The sequence below is a fragment of the Coregonus clupeaformis genome, chromosome 39 (genome assembly GCF_020615455.1).
Source record: "Coregonus clupeaformis isolate EN_2021a chromosome 39, ASM2061545v1, whole genome shotgun sequence".
NCBI classification, from domain to species: Eukaryota; Metazoa; Chordata; class Actinopteri; order Salmoniformes; family Salmonidae; genus Coregonus; species Coregonus clupeaformis.
The window spans coordinates 11,952,762-11,958,761 of NC_059230.1; positions in this window are offsets into that span (position 1 = coordinate 11,952,762).

The following is a 6,000-nucleotide window of genomic DNA, read 5'->3' on the forward strand; positions in this document are numbered from 1 at the left end:
TTCCCACTTTTCTGTCCATCTCGCTGATGTGTTCCTTTAGCAAGCTGGTGTTCAGTTCCATGAGTAAGTATCTTGGAATGAGATGTTCGACGATCAGATGTCCACATACCTTTGGTAATGTATTGTAATTTAGCCACCATATCTACAGTGTGTGTGCTTTTGAAAGCATTCTTACCAGCACCTGAAAGTGGTATAGTAATGGATATTAATCACAGCTTTAAAAGTAGCTATGAGACACAAACCTCTACTTAAAAAAAAAGTATAAATTCAATCAAATTGTGTCTTGGCAGCTTTAATAATCTCATCACCCTGAGCATTTGAAATGGAGTCTAGGCCTACAGCTTAAAGATGCAGAAATATACAGAAATCTCTCCGCCATTTTCTGGTTGCTGAAATTCATAGTTCGCCTAATTTCATTTCATGTGTCAAAAGAAGCAATCATTGTGTAGAGTGTCATTGTACAATCCAAACCACTGTGAAATACCTTTTCCATAACAAAAATTAAACTTAAGAACAGGAAGCATAGAAATATTGCACATAAAACAGATCTACCGCTTCTTAGACATTTATAACTCACACTTCTATGTGAATTTGGTCAGGTCACTAAAAAAGTTACATATTGCAGCTTTAAATAAGTTATTAATGCTATGGGCTATGGAGAGTCTACATAACCCCTAATTCAAAAAAATAGGGAGGGTTCATTAAGTAATATGAATGGAAAATATAGTATAAACGACGAAAGTGAGTGTGTTACCTGTGCCTTTTGACATGATGATCTATTGTTTATCTCGTAGTTCAACTCACTAGCTTGATGTGTTATGTTTGGACTCATTAGCATTCTAGCTACATTGTCTATTGTCATGCTAACTACAAGCCTATTTAGCATATTGTTTGCTAGTAGAACCACATTCAGGTCTGTATACAAGTTATCTATGTTGTGTATGATTATACTGTTCCTCGGCGTAACACATCACTGACAAACTGAAATGGTCCACCCACATAGGCAGTGTGGTGAAGAAGGCGCAACAGCGCCTCTTCAACCTCAGGAGGCTGAAGACATTTGGCTTGGCACCTAAAACCCTCGCAAGCTTTTACAGATGCACAATTGAGAGCATTCTGTCGGGCTGTATCACCGGCTGGTACGGCAACTGCATTGCCCGCAACCACATGGCTCTCCAGAGGGTGGTGCGGTCTGCCCAATGCATTACCGGGGGCAAACTACCTGCCCTCCAGGACACCTACAGGACCCGATGTCACAGGAAGGCCAAAAAGATAATCAAGGACAACAACCATGTCACACCCTGGCTCTGGGACTCATTATGTTGAGCCAGGGTGTGTTCATTCTATGTGTTATGTTTCTATGTTTGACTGAGTGACTCCCAATCAGAGGCAACGAGTGTCAGCTGTTTGCTGGTTGTCTCTGATTGGGAGCCATATTTAACTGTCTGTGTTTCACTTTGGGTTTGTGGGGTTTTGTTCCTTGTCGGTCTTTGTCACCGTGGACTTCACGAATCATTTATTGTTTTGTTTAGTGTGCTTATTATCACTGACGGTAATAAAGTTTATCATGTTCGCTCAACACGCTGCGTATTGGTCTACTCCTTTTCAAGACGATCGTGACAGAAGAACCCACCATACCAAGACCAAGCAGCGTGTCCAGGAGCAGGCAGCCTGGACGTGGGAGCAGATCTTGGATGGGCAGGGGTCCTGGACCTGGGAGGAAATCCTGGCCGGGATGGATCGCCGGCCATGGAGTGAGACGGTGGAGGCGCGCCGTAGAGAGGAGCTACGGCGTGATCAGGGTCGTCGTCGGACGGTCGTGAGGCAACCCCAGAAAATTTTTAGGGGGCACACGGCATGGACGACGGGGCTGACGGAGGAGAAAAAGGGGGCGGATCCAGAAGGCCACCAGGCCAGGGTACACCGCCCTGTACGTCCTGTGCGGATGCCTCACACAGAGTGTGTGAGGGTAGGCATTCAGCCAGGACGGGTGGTGGCCGCTATTCACTCCAGGCCTCCTATCCGTCTCCACAGCCCGGTTCGGCCTGTTCCTGCTCCACGCACCAAGCCTACGGTGTGCGTCGACAGCCCAGCCCGGCCTGTCCCTGCTCCACGCACCAAGCCTACGGTGTGCGTCGCCAGCCCGGTCCGGCCTGTTCCTGCTCCACGCACCAAGCCTACGGTGTGCGTCGACAGCCCAGCCCGGCCTGTCCCTGCTCCACGCACCAAGCCTACGGTGTGCGTCGACAGCCCAGCCCGGCCTGTCCCTGCTCCACGCACTAAACCTACGGTGCGCGTCGCCAGCCCGGTCCGGCCTGTTCCTGCCACCCGCACCAAGTCTACGGTGCGCGTCGCCAGCCCGACCCGGCCTGTTCCGGCCACCCGCACCAAGTCTACGGTGCGCGTCGCCAGCCCGACCCGGCCTGTCCCTGCTCCACGCACCAAGCCTACGGTGTGCGTCGACAGCCCAGCCCGGCCTGTCCCTGCTCCACGCACCAAGCCTACGGTGTGTGTCGACAGCCCAGCCCGGCCTGTCCCTGCTCCACGCACCAAGCCTACGGTGTGCGTCGACAGCCCAGCCCGGCCTGTCCCTGCTCCACGCACTAAACCTACGGTGCGGCGTCGCCAGCCCGGTCCGGCCTGTTCCTGCCACCCGCACCAAGTCTACGGTGCGCGTCGCCAGCCCGACCCGGCCTGTTCCGGCCACCCGCACCAAGTCTACGGTGCGCGTCGCCAGCCCGACCCGGCCTGTTCCTGCCTCTCGCATCAAACCTACGGTGCGCGTCGCCAGCCCGGTCCGGCCTGTTCCTGCCACTCGCACTAAGCCAGGGGTGCGAGAAGTCAGCCTGGTAAGGCCCGTTCCTCCTCCACGCACCAAGCCAGGGGTGCAAGTCGACAGACTGGACCAGGGGCACTATGGGGGGTGTATTGGAGGGTGGTGGTCAAGGCCGGAGCCGGAACCGCCGCCGAGGAGGTATGCCCGCCCAGCCCTCCCCTGTTTTGTTTAGTTGAGGCGCGGTCGCAGTCCGCGCCTTTAGGGGGGGGTACTGTCACACCCTGGCTCTGGGACTCATTATGTTGAGCCAGGGTGTGTTCATTCTATGTGTTATGTTTCTATGTTTGACTGAGTGACTCCCAATCAGAGGCAACGAGTGTCAGCTGTTTGCTGGTTGTCTCTGATTGGGAGCCATATTTAACTGTCTGTGTTTCACTTTGGGTTTGTGGGGTTTTGTTCCTTGTCGGTCTTTGTCACCGTGGACTTCACGAATCGTTTATTGTTTTGTTTAGTGTGCTTATTATCACTGACGGTAATAAAGTTTATCATGTTCGCTCAACACGCTGCGTATTGGTCTACTCCTTTTCAAGACGATCGTGACAAACCAGCCGAGCAACTGCCTGTTCACCCCGCTATCATCCAGAAGGCGAGGTCAGTACAGGTACATCAAAGCTGGGATCGAGACCCTGAAAAACAGCTTCTATCTCAAGGCCATCAGACTGTTAACTAGCCATCACTAGCACATTAGAGGCTGCTGCCTATAGACATAGACTAGAAATCACTGGCCACTTTAAGAAATGGAACACTAGTCACTTTAATAATGTTTACATATCTTGCATTACTCATCTCATATGTATATACTGTATTCTATACTATTCTACTGTATCTTAGTCTATGCCACTCTGACATTTTTCGTCCATATATGTATTCTTAATTCCATTCCTTGCTTAGATTTGTGTGTATGGGGTATATGTTGTGAAATTGTTAGATGTTACTTGTTATATATCACTGCACTGTCGGAGCTAGAAATACAAGCATTTCGCTACACCCACAATAACATCTGCTAAACACGTGTATGTGACCAATAAAATTTGATTTGATTTAATATTACTGCTAACAATGCCACTAATTGCCCTTTATGTTTACCCTATGACTATTGTGTACTCTTTGATCAATTCACAGTGTGTTAAGCCTAATGTTAAGCTTTATGCTAATATTTCAGTTACCTTGGGACGGTTTTGGTGCTACAATAAAAGGTTAAATGTTCATTGAAGTCTTGTCCACCTTGCTTTCAAACCGGAGCCGAATTGGCAGTTAGCATCCACCCACAACTACAGTCTTTAGTCTCGTTACACTACAACACTTCTCTAGTCTGGTCTTACAAGCCACTTTACAGTGTTTTTCTTTCAAAGTTTTAGAGAGCAGCAATAATTTAAAGTATAGTCCTCATAGACAACAGTGCATTTTAGCGCTCCATTGATCGCAAATACATTTTGTAGTTCAATGCTAAAAATTGTATCAAAATTAGCCTCTTTAACTTGAATCATCTCACCAGTATGAGTATTTTGCAATTGAAATGGAGTCTGAAGCATAAAGAGTCATTGAGTTATACATACAATGGAAGTCTATGGAAGTATACATTTAAAAACGTTTAAGTAAAAAATAAAAGACATAGCGTACATAGTACATACTTACGTTTGAATGGTATTTCTAGTATATAAAGTATGTAGGAGTAAATACAATTGGGAGAAAATGAAAAATAATATTAAGTAGGCCTATGTCGAATTACAGTGCACACATATTAGGGTTAATTGTACATCATTAGAAATAAATACATTTTAAATATTTAGTTGGCCAAGGCATTTAGATAGGCAACTAGCATTTCATCCAAATGTTAACCAATGTTGCTGTGTTGTCACCCTAAATTAATTTGTTTAACTCATTAACTAACAGTTTGTTAGTTAACTAGATAAGTGCACCTGATTAGACTACAATCACACCATTAAAAGGTGTAAATCATCTTAACAATCACACGCCATGCTCAGCCCCCCCCCTGTACTTCCTGTTCATCCATTTATTACATTTACATTTTAGTCATTTAGCAGACGCTCTTATCCAGAGCGACTTACAGTTAGTGAATACATATATATTTTTTTTTATATACTGGCCCCCCGTGGGAATCAAACCCACAACCCTGGCGTTGCAAACGCCATGCTCTATCAACTGAGCTACATCCCTGCCGGCCATTCCCTCCCATACCCTGGGCCAATTGTGCGCCGCCCATGAGTCTCCCAGTCGCGGCCGGCTGCGACAGAGCCTGGATTTGAACCAGGATCTCTAGTGGCACAGTTAGCACTGCAAAGCAGTGCCTTAGACCACTGCGCCACTCAGGACTCAAATTGTCTGCTTCCATGACTGCTTGGCCTGCCAAGCAGTCATTGACTGCATCCATGACTGCTTGGCCACGCATGTCTCCAACTCAATCATCAAGTTTGCAGATGACATAACAGTGGTAGGACTGATTACCAACAACGACGAGACAGCCTACAGGGAGGAGGTGAGGGCCCTGGCAGTGGTGCCAGGAAAATAACCTCAATGTCAAGGCCTTCTGTAGCTCAGTTGGTAGAGCATGGCGCTTGCAACGCCAGGGTTGTGGGTTTGATTCCCACGGGGGGCCAGTATGAAAAATGTATGCACTCACTAACTGTAATTCGCTCTGGTTAAGCGCGTCTGCTAAATGACTAAAATGTAAAATGTCAACAAAAACAAAGAAGCTGATTGTGGACTTCAGGAGACAGCAGAGGGAGAACGCCCCGCCCCCATCCACATCGAATGCTTAACGATTCACCCGATAAGGATGAAAATACCCTCAAATTAAAGCTGACAGTCTGCACTTCAACCTCATTGTATCATTTCAAAACCAAAGTGCTGGAGTAAAGAGCCAAAACAACAAAACAATTGTCACTGTCCCAATACTTTTGTAAATCAATGTATATACAGTGCATCCCGAAAGTATTCAGACCCCTTCATGTTACAGCCTTATTCTAAAATGGATTAAATACTTTTTTCCCCTCATCAACCTACACACAATGCTGCATAATGACAAAGTGAAAACAGGTTTTTAGAATTTTTTGCAGATGTATAAAATAACAAAAAACAGAAATACCTTCTTTACATAAGTATTCAGATCCTTTGCTATGAGATTCGAAATTGAGCTCAGGTGC